This window comes from Hippocampus bargibanti, linkage group LG16, assembly GCF_051943395.1.
Source record: "Hippocampus bargibanti isolate YZ-2025 linkage group LG16, ASM5194339v1, whole genome shotgun sequence".
NCBI classification, from domain to species: Eukaryota; Metazoa; Chordata; class Actinopteri; order Syngnathiformes; family Syngnathidae; genus Hippocampus; species Hippocampus bargibanti.
Window position 1 is genome coordinate 16,228,060 of NC_142749.1, and position 19,986 is coordinate 16,248,045.

The 19,986-nt window shown below is 40.0% G+C and overlaps 1 protein-coding gene across 1 annotated transcript in view; it reads right to left on the bottom strand.

Moving 5' to 3' along the window:
* fstl4 (follistatin like 4) overlaps positions 1 to 19,986 on the bottom strand; it is a 94,835-nt gene that overhangs the window by 35,956 nt on the left and 38,893 nt on the right. The window lies entirely within an intron of this gene.

Genomic DNA, 19,986 nt, shown 5'->3' on the forward strand with positions numbered 1-19,986 from the left:
TAGAGAGGCGGGCCAGCACTGCTGCTGTTTCTGGCAGCAGGTAAGCAGAGAGGGGGGGAAAGGTGGGTGGAAGCTGGAGAACAACAGGGCCATTAAGCAAGAAAGGGAGCTAATGAAGGGGCAAATTAACAAAATGCAAAAAAAAAAAAACAACAAACGACGCGTAGCTAGCCGCCGTCGCCTTTTGTTGATCATTTAGCCTCGGCTAAACGGGTCACAAATGAACTCCACATCGAAAACGCCAACTCTATTCAACATAAAAAATGGCGCCGTGACTTTACAGTCACAGGATAAGTTTTTCTGTAGGTGAGCAGCGGCAGCCACACGCGCCAGCGTTCACTCAACCCGGAAGTAACTTAAATAGTTTGAAAGCTAGCTAGCTAATGGATAGCAAATAAATAGCTAATAGGTAGCCAGATAGCCGCCAGCTAGACAGCTTACAGCCAGTCGGCTAGACAGCTAATAGCCAGCTAGCTAGCTAATGAATAGCAAATAAATAGCTAATAGGTAGTCAGATATCTGCCAGCTAGACAGCTTACAGCCAGTCAGCTAGACAGCTAATAGCCAGCTAGCTAGATAATGAATGGCAAATGAATAGGGAATAGACGGGCAGATAGCCAACAGCTAGCCAGCTAGACAGCTAATAGCTAGCCAGCTAGATTTATGTCCACGTCGCTATCAAATAAGCCTGCTAATTTGGTTGATTCAGACATACTTCGTTTCATCATATAAAAAAAAAATATAATAATAAAAGAAAATCGTCTTCATCGCTGCTCTCTCAGTAAAGACGGCCATTTTTTTTTTTGATGAATGCGCTGACGTGCCCGCCATTAAAAAGTCCGATAGCGAGGAAAAAGAATTTTGCTGACGCGGGTTAAAAGTCACTTGGGCGTGCGCGAAATTAGCTTTGACCTTACATGCACTTGCTTGGATATTGTTAAAAAAAATAACACATTTTGGGATTAATTTTAACTCATTCACTACCAGACGTACAAAAATATGTCCACTGCTAGTTTTTTTTGTCATTGTCATTCAAATTGCAACACTAGAATATTGAGTTTTAGGACTACATACATATTACATTCAGTGTAAGGTCCTGGAATTCAAGTGACAATGACAAAAGCCCTGGCACTGGAGTGGACACATTTTTCCATGTCGGGCAATGAATGAGTTAAATGTTATTTTATTTTTACTTTTTAAGCTTTAATGATATTTTGTCATTTATTTTTGTTTACATTTTTTTTAAATCTTATAATAATAATAATAATAATAATAATAATAATAATAATAATAATAATAATAATAATAATAATACATTTAATTTCTAAGCGCCTTTCAAAACTCTCAACGTCACTTTACAGTCACCGGATAAGTTTTTCTGTGGGTGAGCAGCGGCAGCCACGAACGCCAGCATTTACTCAACCCGGAAGTAACCCAAATATATGGAAAGCTAGCTAGCTAATGGATAGTTAGCTAGATAGTTAGTTATCCAGCTAGCACTAATAGATAGATAGCTAGCCCGCTAGACCGCTAATAGCTGGCTAATAGATAGCTTCTGTTTTTTTTTTTCTTACCACTTTGGCCTCGATGTTGTCGGCACTCTAAGATTAAACATGGCGGCCATTAAAAATATATATATACTACGTATATTGCATTGTATTCTTTACATCTGCCCCCATTTCAAGCTCAGATAACTCCAGACCCATATAATTTAGGAATTAACTCTTTTTTTTTTCTGATGAAAGAAGGGCATCTACGGTTTTTAACGCTGCATTGAATGCTTATGTACTCCTAAAACTCAATATTCTGTGAGTCCTGGAATTCGAGTGACAATGACAAAAACCCTGGCACTGCAGTGGTCACATTTTTGCACATCGCCTGGCAGTGAATGAATTAAAATGTCAAGAGTACATTTTTGTTGTCGTTATTTGACGGGTAGCGCACACTGCGTTTGATAGCATCCGGCGTTGACGTGTGTTCCCCCCCTTGGAAGATGTAAAACGCGGCAGTCATGAGACGGATCGATGCATTTATTCATGGGGGTAATTGAAGACGGGAAGGATTGGAGGGAGGGGGTTGGGGGGGGGGGCATGCTCATCAATCACTGTGTCACATTTGAAATTCACGTTCTCGCCTCAACGGGAGGACACGTGACTCGGCGGGTGGCCTAGTTTACTTTTGCGCCAAGACCACCTCTACCACCTCTACTGACTCCTGTCTGCTAATTCATTTTTTCCCCCCTCTATGTCACCGATACCTAAAAATGGCTCTGACACGAGACGATGTGAAACTGGAGCCGCAACGGCGATGCGACGGATCTTACGTAAATGACGATTACAGAAAACTGGGTGACAACCGATAAGTTCCTGACCCGTAATTATAATAAGATGTATTACAATAGTAATTGAAATGGTCAGTTCTGAATAAGAGTAAGAGTGAGAGTGAGAGTGAGAGTGAGAGTGAGAGTGAGAGTCAGAACAAGAGTCAGAACAAGAGTCAGAGTCAGAACAAGAGTCAGAACAAGAGTCAGAGTCAGAACAATAGTCAGAACAAGAGTCAGAACAAGAGTCAGAGTCAGAACAAGAGTCAGAGTCGGAACAAGAGTCAGAGTCAGAAGAAGAGTCAGAACAAGAGTCAGAGTCAGAACAAGAGTAAGAGTCAGAACAAGAGTCAGAACAAGAGTCAGAGTCAGAACAAGAGACATCGTCAGAACAAGAGTCAGAGTCAGAACAAGAGTCAGAGTTAGAACAAGAGTCAGAGTTAGAACAAGAGTCAGAACTATCGTAAGAACAAGAGTAAGACCAAGAGTACATTTTATTTTAAGCGCCTTTCAAAACTCTCAAGGTCACTTACCAGTCACAGGATCAGCAACTCAAATACATAGAAAGCTAACTAGCTAGCTAATAGATAGCTAATCGATAGCTAGCCAGACAGCTAGCTAGATAACCAGACAGCTAATGGATAGCTAGCTAGACAGCAAGGGAGATAGCTAGCAAGATAGCCAGGTAGCTAATAGATAACAAATAGCTAACTAGGTAGCATATGAGCAAAATTGATCAAAACGGCAGTTTGAGGCAAGAAAAAAAAAATCAATACAGCATAAGAAAACTTACTCTCTTCTTTCATGAGATATAAATAGTTAATTCCTAAGTGTTATAGATCTGGAGTTATCTGAGCTTGAAATGGGGGCGGTTGTCCAAAATACAATGCAATACAAACATTTATATAACCGAAGCTGGAACAAAGCGCTAACATGGACAAAAAGCGAATGCTACCCCCTTGTGGAAAAGAAAAAAAATCATTGCCAGAGGCCATGGCCAGCGCTTTATCAGCACCCAAGCATGAACAAAATAAAAATCGAAAATGCCGCTCTAAGTTTTCAAATTCTCCTTCAGTCAGCCGCTTTCTCCTCGTTCAATTTTTCATTTCAACATCACTCCGAGATTAAACGCTAACGCATTCGATAGAGCGCCGCGCCCGCAATCTCCGACGGACTTTTTTTTTCCTCTCCGGGGTCCCTGAGATGAATCGGCATGGCCGATGTCGCAGGCGGGAATTTCAAGGCGGAAAGATTTAACGCGGCTTACATCATGACTAGCGTGGTTAGCTTCGGGCCGCTAATTGGGGCTTTGGTGCGAAGTGTACTGGGTGGGGGATTCAATGAAGAAGTCACGGACTGTGGGGGGGGATTTTCGGGGGAACTTTTTAATGTGATCACGTGTGAAATGTAGCAAAAATGTTGATTTATCTCCCAATTTCTCCAAATATGTCTGGGTGTGAGGCCGTATGCTAAATTATGACATCACATGGTGACTTTTTTACACCCCATCCGCAAAAAAAACCAACAACACCCAGTTCCTCATCCGATGATTTAATCAGATCACCTAGACAAAGTTCAACAACCAAATAATAATAATAATAACAACAATAAATATAATAATAATATAATGTTATAATATAATAATAATGCTAAAATATAATAATAACAATAATAACAATAATAATAATAATAATGTTATAATATAACAATAACAATAATAATAATAATAATAATAATAATAATAATAATGATGATGATGATGATAATAATAATAATAATAATGGGATAATTTTTTTCCGTGGATGAGTAGCGGCAGACACACGTGCCACTCAATTAGATAGAAAGCTAGCTAGCGAATAATAATAATAATAAATTGTATTTATAAGCGCCTTTCAAAATGCTCAAGGACACTTTACAGGCACAGGAAACAATAGCTAGCTCGCTAAACAGATAGCTAACAGCTCAACAGCTAATAGATAGCAAATAGATAGCTTCACATCTTCACATAGCAGAGAATCACTTTTCACAGTCAAAGGGTAAGCAGAGCTCAAGTGCTAATATATATATATATATATATATATATATATATATATATATATATATATATATATATATATATATATATATATATATATATATATATACCAAAATAAATGCAAGCTAGTTAGCTAGCTAGACAGATAATAGATAGCAAAGAGTCACTTGTCATAGTCAAAGGGTAAGCAGAGCTGCAATGCTAACACAGATTAGCTAACAGCCATTCCAACGTTAGCGACTGATATAATATTGTATGTATGTATATATATATATATATATATATATATATATATACAAAAAATAAATGCTAGGTAGCTAGCTAGACAGCTAATAGAGAGCAAATAGACAGTTTAGATAGATAGTAAAGCATCACTTGTCACAGTCAAAGGGTAAGCAGAGCTGCGATGCTAACACAGATTAGCTAACAGCCATTCCAGCGTTAGCAACTGATATTCTGTTCCGCTTAGGCGTGTCCGTCACTTACTCGCGTTGCTAGCTACCTAAATAGCATCAACGTAAAAGCTATTTTTTTTCGTCGATATAGCGTGTCAGGAAGCAGCTGTGCTTGTATACACACACAAACACACACTCAAGCACGCTGAGGTGTCACGTTCGTCCGTTCCCATGGCAACAAGCCTACAAGGAAAACGAGATAAGGATGACGTCGGCCGTCCCTTCCAGAGACGAGCCGCTTAATCATCGACCCGACGGCGCTCGCGTACGTCACGGCTCCAGATTGGGTGTAATTAACGTTGGCGCGCCGCTAAATTTAAGCTAATGAGCGCAAAGTAGACTTAGAAAATATACAACTTGTGCCAAGTTCTCACACACACCGTGTTCCCCCCCCCAAAAAAAAAGAAATAAATCGCAATAAGGCTCATGATGGTTTATCCCACGTTGGGAAATTGGCGGTTCACACCAGCGGGAGGCCCGTTTCGCTACATCATACACCCGCTCAAAAACCCCGCGAACCAGGAAGCACCTCGGACAGCTGTGTCGAGTGTCGACATCTTTGAGGAAGGAAATGAAATACAGTGATACATTGGCTTACGAAGTTAATTGGTTCCCAGACAGAGTGTGTAAGGTGAAAAGTGTGTATCCCAAAAAAATATTTCTAATAGGAAACCATTGAAATGGGAATAATCCGTTCCCAGGTCCCCATTAAACATAATTTTCTACTTTTTAATTTTCTAAGCCTTAAAACTACGAAAAATATACCTTATTTGATGTATAATAAATGTGCTATGGTATTATAATTAAATAAATAAACTGTACTGTATAATAAAGTGGTTTTATTTACCTTTGTGATGGTCGTTGATGGCTTGATGGAATAGAGTGGCCGGTTTTATCAGCATTAAACACTTCATGAGATGCTTTCTCTGCGATAATTTTATCTCGTTCCTCATCAATTGTGTTCTGTTTACCTGGGTTGATACCTTTTTGCATCAAGTGTACAGATGGTTTGTGTGGGGAGCCTGATTGATGGGATATTTTAACCTTGCAGTCTACACTCTGCCTTTGAACTATCAAACAAGTCCAAATTTCACTGTTTTCTATCCATTTTGTCACTCTCTCACTGTCGTCCGCCTGTCTCTTTAATGTTTAAACCGCCGCCCCCCCACTGCTGCGTTCTTGACCAATCACGTGGCTTTAATTCAAGATGGCGCCCCCCTGTGTGGCTGCCTCCACAGCAGCTCTTTCCCTTTCTTGTCTACTTTTTCACTTCTTTACTTTTCCGTTTTTGTTTTGCCTGATCTCGCTCCATAAACCTACGGAGAGGAGATGGGCATCTTTTCTTTTGCTCATCGCCGTTATTTTTTACTTTTTCATCGCTCCTGTGAACGGGGAATCCACGCGCACGCGGAATCCCATTGTTTACAGTCGAGACCAGCTACTAGCGTGGCGGGCTAATAGCGGACTAGCGGCCGCCGCACCAGACATCCCCGATGAATTGAAGAGGAGGAAACGAGGATGTCGGGCTGGGAAAGATCGCCGCAAAAGAACGAGGAAATACCGACACGTTCTCCCGTCCGTCATCATGGGGAACGTGAGATCGCTCCCAAATAAAATGGACGAGCTGGCGGCGCTAACGCGACATCAGAGGGAGTACCGGGAAGCCAGCTTGCTACTCGTCACGGAGACTTGGCTTTCGGCAATCACTCCGGACGCCCACGCAGAGTTGGAGGGCTTCCAACTCGTACGAGCGGACAGAAATGAAGGCAGCGGTAAGCAGAAAGGAGGGGGGATTGCTGTATTTGTGAATGACAAATGGTGCAATCCTGGGCACATCACGGTGAAGGAAAAACTTTGCACTCGGGACATCGAGCTGCTAGCCGTTAGCCTTCGGCCGCATTACCTGCCACGGGAATTCTCACACGTCATAGCCGTGACGACGTACATTCCCCCTACGGCAAATGGCGGCGCTGCCTCCGATGCCCTCATATCTGTTGTAAACAAGCTGCAAACCCAGTCCCCCAACGCCTTGTTTATCATCTCAGGGGACTTCAATCACATTTCCCTGAAATTCTCCCTCCCAACATTCACACAGTATGTAACTTGTGCCACCAGAGACAATAACATATTGGACCTATTTTATTCAAACGCCAAGGATGCATACAAACCCTCCCCCCTCCCCCCTCTCGGAAGAGCAGACCACAATATGGTTTATCTCCAGCCTGTGTACAAACCCCTTGTCCAGAGGCAACCAGCCGTGACCCGCACGATCAAAAGATGGTCCACAGAAGCTGAAGAAGCTCTGCGGGACTGTTTTGATTCAACCAGGTGGGAGCTCTTTACTGAGATTCATGGGGAAGACATTGACTCACTCACCAACACCATCACAGACTACATTAACTTTTGTGAACAAAACACCGTACCCACCAGGACTGTGCGGTGTTTTGCCAACAACAAACCATGGATTAATCCCGACATAAAAGTCCTCCTGAAGGAGAAGAAAAGGGCTTTTGTGTCGGGCAACAGAGAGGAACTGAAGGCCGTGCAGATCCAACTGAGGAGGAAGATCAGAGAGGGGAAGAAGGCCTACAGGATGAAAATGGAGGAGCAGCTGCAAGCCAGCAATGTCGCTGGTGTCTGGAAGGGCCTGAAAAACATCTCAGGCCACAAAAGCCCAGTGACATTGAACGAAAAAGACAAGGACTGGGCAGATGAAATCAACCGCTTTTTCAATCGGTTTGATAAGACGCCAGCCGCCCCCGGCCCACCGTCAACTTCACCTGTAGCTGCACCTGCACCAACTCTCACTGTGGCCTTACCCTCCCTGCCCCCTCTCACGACCAGCTTTCCGCAACCAACAACTGCCCTCCCAACCGTTGCCACACCCTCAGCCGCCACTCTGCCTCCTGGTTCCTGCCTGTCTGTCACAACTGCGCAGGTGAGGAACCAACTGAGGAGGATGAAGGTGAGGAAGGCAGCAGGTCCGGATGACATCAGTTCCCGACTCCTCAAGACCTGCTCCGACCAGCTGTGTGACATTGTCCAGCACTTGTTCAACCTGAGCCTGAAGCTGGGCAGAGTTCCACAGCTGTGGAAAACGTCATGCCTGGTCCCAGTGCCCAAGATTGCCAACCCCAAAGAGCTCAACAGCTACAGACCGGTGGCGCTGACGTCTCACCTGATGAAGACGCTGGAGAGACTCGTCCTCGCCCACCTGCGACCGCTGGCAAGCTCATCGCTGGACCCGCTGCAGTTTGCCTACCAGCCCAGCATCGGTGTGGAGGATGCCATCATCTACCTCCTCCATACGGCGTTGCTGCACCTGGAGAATGCTGGGAGCACGGTGAGGATCACATTCTTCGATTTCTCCAGTGCCTTCAACACCATCCAGCCCAGTCTACTGGGGGACAAGCTGCAGCATGCCGGAGTCGACCATCACCTCACATCCTGGATTACAGACTACCTCACAAACAGGCCACAGTACGTGAGGGTAAAGAACTGTGAGTCGGACAGGCTTCTCTGCAGCACCGGAGCGCCGCAGGGAACAGTCCTGGCTCCATTCCTCTTCACCCTCTACACCTCGGACTTCAACTACAACACCCCAACCTGCCACCTTCAGAAGTTCTCTGACGACTCAGCTATTGTCGGCCTCATTACAGAGGGAGACGATAGGGAGTACAGGGGACTGACAAAGGACTTTGTGGACTGGTGCCAGCAGAATCACCTCCAGATCAACACTGGCAAAACCAAGGAGCTGGTGGTGGATTTCTGCAGGAAACAATCGTCACCTGCACCATTGAACATCCAGGGTTCGGACATTGAGAGGGTGACCTCCTACAAGTACCTGGGTGTTACTCTCAACAATAAACTGGACTGGACAACAAACACGGATGCCCTAATCAAAAAGGGACAGAGTCGCCTCTTCCTCCTCAGGAAACTGAGGTCTTTTGGAGTTCAGGGGTCACTCCTAAAGACTTTCTATGACTCTGTGGTGGCATCAGCCATCCACTATGGCATTGTCTGCTGGTCAGGCAGCATCACCACCCGGGACAGAAAAAGACTGGAGCGCTTTGTCAAGCGGGCCAGTTCTGTCGTGGGCTGTTCGCTGGACTCTCTTGAGGAGGTGGGCAACAGACGGACGCTAGCTAAACTAAAAGCTATGACGGACAGCCCCTCCCACCCCCTCCTGCCCATCCTGACAGCTCTGGGTAGCTCCTTTAGCCAGAGACTATTACACCCGCGCTGCAAGAAGGAGAGGTACCGCCGCTCGTTCCTACCGACTGCTGTCAGGCTTCACAATTCCCAATGATCACATGTGAAAAAAAAAAAAAAAAAAAAACTGGACACTTGTAAATATGGGTTGTTGCAATATATCTTAATGCATCTCTTGATTCTGCACTATGTACAGTCTTGTTTATAGAACGGTTTTTGCACATCTACATTTGCACAGTATACAGTTGACATTTTTATTTTGTTATGCTTAGAATATCTTGTTTTCTATCCTTTCACTCCCACCCCAACCCCATCCCTCTTCAATTGCTGCTGTGGACTGCAAATTTCCCCATTGTGGGACGAATAAAGGTATTCTGATTCTGATTCTGATTCTGATTAACTGACGACTGGGGACGGGGAATAGAGGACCAAAACAAGCTGGTTGCCATTTTCTTTTACGGGCTCGTTCGCGAACGACATCACTCATTGTGGCAGCCTCGTGTGTATCCCGAAAAATAGTATGTATGCCAAGGTAAAATTTTCATAAATTTAATGCTCGTAAACCGAAATGTTCGTAAGCCAAGGGGTTCGTAAACCGAGGTATGACTGGAGTGTCAGGAGGGGGCGAGGGGGTCAAAATTGTATCACAGTCAAAAGAGGCAGACAATGCAGCTGTGTAAACGTTTTAACTGCAATTACATCCATCATGCCGTTGTGCGTATGTACTGTATATCGAGCTATAGAAGTACGTGCGCGATTTGAGCAGACTGAAAAAGTAATTACAGAAGCTAAGATGAGTGTTTGTTTATACTAGAAGTGAGGTTGCCACTCAGGATTACATTTATCTCACTCACACACACACACACGCACACACACAAACAGATATTAATGTCCTTGACGATTATTAGCTTTGGCTAAAGCTATGCTTTTGCTAACAAATAATGGATATTAAAAATATATACATTTATATATAAACAAAATACAAATAAAATTAAAAATGCAAAAAATACAAATGAAGTACAAAAAAATTACAAATACAAATAAAAATATACAAAAAAACACACAAAAAATACAAAAATAATACACAAAAATTGAATAATACAAAGATACAAAAAATATATAGATACAAAACAATGCAAAAATACAAAACATTGGAAAAATACAAACATTAAAATCATTTAAAAATTAAAAACATTTCAAAAATTACAAAATAAGAAGAAAAAAATGCAATTAAACAATTACAAAATAAAACAAAAAAAACATTACACATTTTAAAAAATAAATAAGTTAAAACAATGAAAAAATAATTTTAAAAAATTGAAATTTTAAAAATTGTATATCATGAGAACAATTACAAATACAAATTTAAATAATTATAATAATAATTAAATAATTTAAAACATTAAACATAAAATATAAATAACTAAATACAAATAAATAAATAAATAAATAAAATACAAATTGCCGCGTGACACCACTCCCACGAACGGTCTCAAGGACCCTTGGGGGGGAAAAGGAAGTAGGCCATTTCAAGGCAGCCATTAGGGTGCAAATGCTAGTGGGTGCTACCTTGACCCAGGTGAACTGAGGAGTTTCATTTGTCCAAATGAGCCCCTGATTGAAAGGGGGTGTCAGAGACAAACGGGACACCCCAAATTGCTTTTTTCGTCTCAAAGTTTGATCATTGATTATTATTCGCCTGTGTAAAAAAAAAAAAAAAAAACAGGACCCAACTTAAAATGATACATTCCATCAATCATATTTACATACTATATATATAATACATATTTATATACGTCCGCATCAACGAAAAAAAAAACACTTGAACCATCCCATAAACAGGTGATTTAACAATAGCAAGCTAAGTCGATAGCAATGCCGCGCGTGTAGCCAGCAGGCACTTTCCACAGATGGCGTGAGGGAGGGAGGGGGGGGGGGGTCCTTTGGGGACTTCGCCACCTGTAACGCTAAAAACTACCCGAAAAAAGGTCAACGGCATCCATCCGCGGCGGCCATGTTCTCGCAAAAAAAATCACAGGGGGATGAGCTTGGGGGCGAAAGGAAAAAAAAAACGAAGAACAATAACACGCACCGCTAACTAACTTTGCTCAGGCAGCTGTCGGGGTCGCCCGTTTTTTTTTTCCCCGTGGGTCCTCGAATTAGCCTCTCCAGGAAGCGTCGCGCTAGCTAATAACGAGCATCAATGGCGGCGTGACTCGCGCCGCTATAGTTTTTGATGGGGGAAATTGATATCAAGCTAACTCGTAAAGCCAAGTGGGGGGGGGGATTCCGTTGGTCCGATCAGTCAGTCCGCTCGCGACTTAGCGACGTGCCAATCGAAGCTAGCTCACGCGCCCTCTGGCCTGACATCTCAGGCGGACATAGGCGCTCGTATATTCCGACGTCTGACAGCTCCCATTACGCGACCGCTGCCGTGTTGGAGGAAAGCTTCCCATAATACCCCCCCCCCCCCACCCACACCCACGCCAACTCGTCCCTGCAGACCCAAAAAGCGAGAGAAGCATCAGTCGTCGCAGCGCATGACGAACGAGCCTGAACGGATGACAAAGTGTAGGGGAGTCGATTAAATGGCAAAATTCAATTAATGTGAGTGCAGAAAAATGAATTTGAAAAAAAATATATATATTATTACACAAGTCCATTTTAAAATCGTTCTTGGCCATGTTTCAACTCAAAATGAATGGTCGGAGGCTTATCCCATTGAGGTTTCAAAAATAAATAACTAAATAAATAACTAAAGGAATAACTAAATAAATAACCAAATAAATAACTAAATAAATAAAGTATACACATGTGTACATAAATAAATATACAAATAACAAACACATAAATAAATAAATACACCCATTAATAAATAAATAAATAAATGAAGATAGATACAGACATAAATAAATAATTAAATAAATAAATACATAAATAAAATATACACATATATAAATAAATACTCAAACAACGCATAGATAAGTATATAAATAAATAAATGTACAAATCAATAAATACATAAAATACATACACACATAAATAAATAAATATACAGATGAACAAACAAATAAATAAATAAACGCATGAATAAATAAAAATTAAAAACATAAATAAATACACCCATTAATAAATAAATAAATACATGAAGATAGATACAGACATGAATAAATAATTAAATAAATAAATAAATAAATACATAAATAAAATATACACATATATAAATAAATACTCAAACAACACATAGATAACTATATAAATAAAAAAATATACAAATCAATAAATACATAAAATACACGCATAAATAAATAAATAAATATACAGATGAACAAATAAAGAAATGAATAAATAAACGCATGAATAAATAAAAATTAAAAACATAAAAAACATAAATAAATAAATACACCCATTAATAAATAAATACATGAAGATAGATACAGACATGAATAAATAATTAAATAAATAAATAAATACATAAATGAAATATACACATGTATAAATAAATACTCAAACAACACATAGATAACTATATAAATAAATAAATATACAAATCAATAAATACATAAAATACACACATAAATAAATAAATAAATATACAGATGAACAAATAAATAAATAAATAAATAAACGCATGAATAAATAAAAATTAAAAACATAAATAAATACACCCATTAATAAATAAATAAATACATGAAGATAGATACAGCCATAAATAAATAATTAAATAAATAAATACATAAATAAAATATACACATATATAAATAAATACTCAAACAACACATAGATAACTATATAAATAAATAAATATACAAATCAATAAATACATAAAATACACACATAAATAAATAAATAAATATACAGATGAACAAATGAATAAAGAAATAAACGCATGAATAAATAAAAATTAAAAACATAAAAAACATAAATAAATAAATACACCCATTAATAAATAAATAAATACATGAAGATAGATACAGACATGAATAAATAAATAATTAAATAAATAAATACATAAATAAAATATACACATGTATAAATACATACTCAAACAACGCATAGATAACTATATAAATAAATAAATGTACAAATCAATAAATACATAAAATACACACATAAATAAATAAATAAATAAATAAATATACAGATGAACAAATAAAGAAATAAATAAACGCATGAATAAATACAAATTAAAAACATAAAAAACATACATAAATAAATGTACAAATAATAAATAAACGCATAGAAATACACAAATAAACAAATAAAAATATAATACATTTAATTTCTAAGGACCTTAAACACATAATTAAAAAAATAATAAAAACAAAAAAATAAAATAAATGAATAAATAAATAAATATGCAAATAATAAATAAATAGATATATAAATACATTCACTATTAAATAAATAAATTAATAGATACAATACATAAATACGTTCACTAATAAATAAATAAATAAATAAATGAATGAATGAATGAATCCTAACCAAAAAAACAGAGTGGCAACCAAATTCTCCATTTTGCCTCGACGCCGCTATTAAAGCCATACAACCAACAATAAGCAAACAAAGCGTCGGCGCCAGATGAAATCATTCATCACTCTCCAATTGCGCGCTCGGCTAGGCGGCATCTTTTGTTTTTCTTCATCTTTTTTTTTTTTTTTTTTTGGGGGGGGGCATTTGCATCCCTCATAATGGCTCCAAAAATCATACGCCACCACCTGTTAGCACCACCGCAGATGTGACCGAATTGCCCCCCCCCCCCCACCCACCCACCACTCACCCCTTTCAATCAATCACAATAAAACGACGGCTAACAAGGAGCTTTGCTAACCGCCGCCGAGCGTTTGCTCCCAAAACCTTTCCAAATGTGAAACGCAGTAACGAGCTGTGAACAAATGACGACGCAGCTAATGACTCTAATTAATAACATACGGCGCAAATGTGGGTGAACAGTGGGACATCCACTACTGCCAAATTCAATCCTCTCATCACCCCCCCCCCCCCAATCTGTTTAACAAAAATCTTTTTGAATGATTTTATTATCAGCCAGAGAGAGAACAAAGAAACACAGATTCTAATGATACATCCGTAATGACACCCGCCAACATGAATTAAATACGCGATTTTTATTTTATTATTATTATTATTATTTTTATTTTGGATCATATAATAAGCTCAAAACAAAGCAAATTGGTTTTCTTTATTTCTTTCTTTTTTTAATTTTTTTTTGCTTTACGTCTATGTAAGCCCTCAGTCGTACAGGAGTGGTCCATCGGTGAAAATGTTTCTTCAGCCATCATCTATACTTTTTTGTGTCGGAAGTTTCGCTTCTTATCCAAGAAGCTACGTCAGCGAACTATTTTTTTGCTGGTAGTTTCGGCCCTATATATATATATATATACAGTAAAGTCTCGTTATATCGATATCGGATATATCGATAGTCCCGGTGATATCGATACTATTTCTATGCACGCACGGAGAAAATTACATGCAAACAGGGTTGGATATATCGATAGTCCCGGTTATATCGATATTTTTTCGGACTCCCTTGAATATCGTTATAACAAGACTTTACTGTATATCCCTACTGTCCAGATGTGGCAGTGCCAGACTCTGCTATGATTGGTCCCTGCTCTCAGGTTGGGGGGAGCAGAGGACTACCCCCTGGGCTACACATATTACTTCTATTGTGCTGCCTGAGTATGGGGTCTACTACGACTGGCCTGATCGCCCCATTTGCTCTGGTATCAGCATAACGAAGCTTATGTCGCCTAAGAACGATCTAAATTGAACCTCACCCCCACCATGGCAATTTAGTGAAGGGTTTTGCTGTTTTTTAGCTTTTTTTACTTTCCTTTCAAACCATCTATTTTCTTTCGCTAAGATTTTAAGCTCGTTATCGTCAAATGAGTGGTTGCTAGCTTTTAGGTGCATATGTACAGCCGATTGAGACCCACTAGAATTATCCCTGCAATGTTTTTTTGTTTTTTTTGCTTTGTAGAATTTTTTGGGGGACAGCGAGTTGTAAAGGAAAAAATATGTGAGCGGTCTATAAAAAGATGCTATTAATCTTGCCGTCGCGTATTGATCCTACAAAAAGGGCAAGTCCAGGAATGTGTATGCGGGGAAACGATCGCCGTATCGATCCAAGCGAAGCGTCTCGGGCATGCCACGTATCCCGTCCACTTAGCTCGCGAGTTATCCGTCTCTATAAAATCCGCACTGTATGGACTGCAGACTGACTGGGGGTAGATCCATTTTCAATGTTAGTAGCAGTAGCATTAGCAAAACTAGCTCTGACATGCGGTGGTGACTTTTCCCGTTGTTTGTTTTTTTTTCTTCAAAATGGCTCAGGTTAGTTTAAGACTGTGCTATTTCGAAAGAGTAAAAAAAAAAAAAAAAGGACCAAAACGTCTGTTTTTTGTTTGTTTGTTTTTTTGTGTGTAACAATGAATCCAATTGAACTCCAAGTACAGTGAGACCTCAACTTACAAACACCTTATCTTACAAACTTTTCGTCTTAAGAACCTCTAATTTATGAAAATTAAACCTCATAATAAGCACTATTTTCATAATACACACCCACCACGGCTGGCGGAGTGATCTTCGGCGGAAGCACACGACCGAACAGCGCTCCAGCCGGCGCTACTTTGCACACCCCCTCTCATTGAATGCACACGTCGATCGCCTACTTGGAGCTTTTTGCAGATAATTTTACTATGATGGGACCGGAAAAAAACCCACAATGCAGTGTATTTATTTCATTACAATACAATAGCACATTTATTATACATAGAATAAGGTATGTTGTGTGTAGTTTTAAGGCTTATTTAGGTAAAAACTATATTTTATGAAAACCCGGGAACAGATTATTCCCATTTTAATGGTTTCCTATGGGAATTTTTTTTTTGAGATACACACTTTTCGCCTTACACACTCTGTCTGGGAACCAATTAAGTTCGTAAGTTGAGGTCTCACTGTACTAGTAACGAGGGTGGGAAACGCGAGTCATCCGTCTCTATAAAATCTGCGCTGTGTGGAGTGTGACTGGTTGTTTTTTTTTTTTTTTTTTTTTTTTTACATTTTCAATTCTAGTAGCATTAGCATTAGCGGAACTAGCTCTGACATGCTGTGGTGACTTTTCCCTTGTTTTTTTTTTTTTTTTGTTCAAAATAGCTCAGGTTAGTTTAGGACTGTGTTACTTCGAAAAAGTAAAAAAAAAGGACCATAAGGGTGTCTTTTTTTTTATTTTATTTTTTGTGTGTATGCATGGTCGGCAAAAAACAATCTAACTTAACTCCAGCACCCGCCACCTCAGGGAAATTAACCGCTAGAAACTGTTCATGATGGCTCCCAAAAAAAAAGCGATGCTTTGATCCCGGAGTTAACAAGCGAGGCGTTCAAATACTAGTAAGGAGCGTGGGAAACGCCACACTCAGTCCTAATAAATTGCTCCGAGCTGGAGGCTGCATCTTTTTTAATCAACTGTGAGGTCTCACGATCAAATTAGCGCCCTGATGATTCGCCGACGAGTGTCCCTTGCGCTTACTCCAATGTGGGCCATTATTAAAACTGTCGCAGCTTGGAATTGAAGCGGATTTACGTGGGACGGGAGATGTGAGACAATCTCTTTTGTTGTCAATGGATGCTTCAGCTTTGTGGTTGCTTTCAATAGTTAGCTTGTAGCAGACGTGCACATTTCACCATGACGTCCCTGATCCACTGGTGAAAATGACGCTCCTCGTTAATCTAAAACTGCTTCATACAACAAAGAGGGTGTAGAAATTATCTGCCGGAGTTTGGTAGGATTGGTATTATTTACTGTGACATCATAAAGTCATTTTTTTCAGAGATTAGATGTCTTGCTGGCTGGCTGTAAGCTCTCTAGCTGGCTAACTGTTGGCTATATGGCTATCTATTCGCTATTTATTTGCTATCCATTAGCTATCCGGTAGCTAGCTAGCTCGCTTTCTATCTATTTGAGATACTTAAAGTCATTCTATTTACTATCTATTAGCTAGCTAGCTATCTGGCTACCAAGCTAGCTATATATTTGCGATCTATATGCTATTTTCTATCTATAAGCTATCTAGTTGGCTATCTAGCGAGCTAGCTATTAGTTATCGATTAGCAAGCCAGCTAACTTTCCGGGTTGAGTGAACGCTTCCGCATGTGCCTGCCGCTGCTCACCCACAGAAAATCTTCATCCTGTGACTGTAAAGTGACATTGAGAGTTTTGAAAGGCGCTCATGAATAAAATGTATTATTATTATTATTATTATTATTATTATTATTATTATTATTATTATTGTTGTTGTTGTTGCAGCTAGCTAGCAAGTTGCAGATCCGCCAGAACTAATCGTCCTCTTTATGGGCACATAAATTTTTAGTGGGACACTTTGAAACTGGCAAAAACAAACCTTCTCAGACCCACTGTGTCACCATGACAACCACCCCCCCCCCCCCCCTCACCCTCTCCCTCTGTTATTTGTCATTCAGTCGCATTCAATTGCAAACAAGTGACCGTGTAAGTCAATTAGCTTGTTGTGAAAATATCTGGCGCGCCACCTCCAACTCCGTTTCCGCTTGCCCGCTGTTATTTCATCGCCGGCAGTCTTAATCATGACACCTAACCACCTCCCCCACCCCCCACATCTCCTTTTTTTCGTTGTCTGGCTTCAGCGGCCTAATGTGGCAAGCAAACGTGGCTAATGTGGATTAGCTATGCGCGCCGACGCGGGCAAGGGATCCCTTTCGGCTTAACAGGGGCGATTAAACCCGCCGCCACGATCGGGCATGTGAGCGCGCATGTGAACTACACTAAGAAAAACTGAGCTTTTATATTTACACATGGCGTACCTTTGAGGGGATCAGAGGATATTTCATCTGACCTGGAAAAGGAGATTGTTAGCCACGCCGCTAACAGATGTTCGACAAGGACGGGGGGGGGGGATATCAGGGAGTGGCGTAATCTCCAATCGGAATGAAGTGGAATTTTAAGTAGTGTTGTTGTCAAACGACATAAGAGAAATTGTGTATAATATTTAGCGTTAGCGGCGGCGAGCCTGCACGTTAGCTTGGCGCGATATGAAACGTGCGGCCCTTTTTGATCCAGGAAGTAGTTTGGTTTTTGAGTTTGACAAGTTTTCATGTTTTGTTTTTCTTTTTTGCCATTCTCCAAAAAAAGAAAAATGGCTGCCAACATTTTTTTTTCCTCTATTCCCCGCCCCCAGTATTCGGTTAAAGCCACATGATTGGTCAAGAATGCAGCAGTGAGGAGAGGTGGTTTAAAAATTAAAAAGACAGGCAGACGACGGAGAGAGAGTGACAAAATGGATAGAAAACAGTGAAATTTTGACTTGTTTCGACTTTGATAGTTCAAAGAGTGTCGACTGCAAGGTTAAAATATCCCATCAATCAGGCAGGTTAAAATATCCCATCAACCAGGCTCTACAAATAACCCGCACAAGCCATCTGTACGCTTGATGCAAAAATCTATCAGCCCAGCTAAACAGAACACAATTGATGAGGAACTAGGTAAAATTATCGCAGAGAAAGCACCTACAAGGGATCATTCCTCAAAATGGTGAAAGAAGAAGACTACGTTCCTCATCAAGTGTTTAATGCTGATGAAACCGGCAACTCTATTCCATCAAGCCATCAACGACCATCACAAAGGTCAATAAAATGACTTTATTATACCGTAGAGTTTATTTCTTTAATTATAATACCATAGCATATTTATTATACATAAAATCAGGTATATTGTGTGTAGTTTTAAGGCTTATTTAGTTGAAAATTATGTTTTATGGAGACCTGGGAACGGATTATTCTCATTTCAATGGTTCCCTATGGGAAATATTTTTTTGGGATACACACTTTTTGCCTTACACTCTGTCTGGGAACCAATTAAGTTCCTAAGCCAACGTATCACTGTATTTTCCATTTCCCAAAAGTTGTCAAAAACGGTTCTTTTTGACATTAGAGAGGCGGCGCCGCAATAGTCTTGACTTGTGATCACGATAATAATAAGCACCGGCGGCGTTTTAAACCCGATCGGACGTAGCGGAAAATAAGAATTTCGGCAAACACAGCGTCTTTGTTTTTCTTGACGAAAGACCAGGGAAATAAAAAAATGACAATCTCCCATCATGTGCAGTTTGCGAGAACAAAAAAAGCTTTGCGTACACACTGTCGCCTTCCTTCGCCGCCGCATGAATGGCGTCGCATTTAAGTGCCGTTGTCAGTACTTGTCAGGCTATCGTTTCCCAGACGACAAAGTCGACCCCGAGCGCCGGGCATGGAGCTGCTGACTGCAAGAAACAATTTGATTCTTTCATCTCCATTAAATGAGTATCCACTACAGACGGCCCCGGTTGCCACGGTGATGGCGGCGGCGTAGCGGCAGGCGGCGCGCCTGACAAGTGCCTCAAACAAACAATTGTTTGCTTCCCGCCGAAATGTTTCTGTATTAAATTGGAAGTCAAAAAGCCTTCAAGTAGGCAGACTTCATTTTAGGGTCCTTCACACCCCTCGAGGGAGCTCTTGAGGTGCCTGCATCAAAACAAGCTATAAAAACAATTTATTTTAATTAAAAAAAATACAGTTGGCGACGCAAGCCTGCATTATTTATTCATTTATTTCTTCCACATATTTTATTAACTCATTCACTGCCAGGCATGTACAAAAATGTGTCCACTCCAATGCCAGGGTTTTTGTCATTGTCACTCAAATTCCAGGACCCACAGAATATTGAGTTTTAGGACTACATAAACATTCAATGCAGCGTCCGAAACCTTAGATGGTCTTGTTTCATCAGAAAAAAAACAAGTTAATGAAAATTAATAAAGTTTTATGGGTCTGGAGTTATCTGAGATTGAAATGGGGGCAGATGTACTAAATACAATAGTATGTACATATTGGTTCATTTAGCACTTTAACAACACTTAAAGCTAAAACAA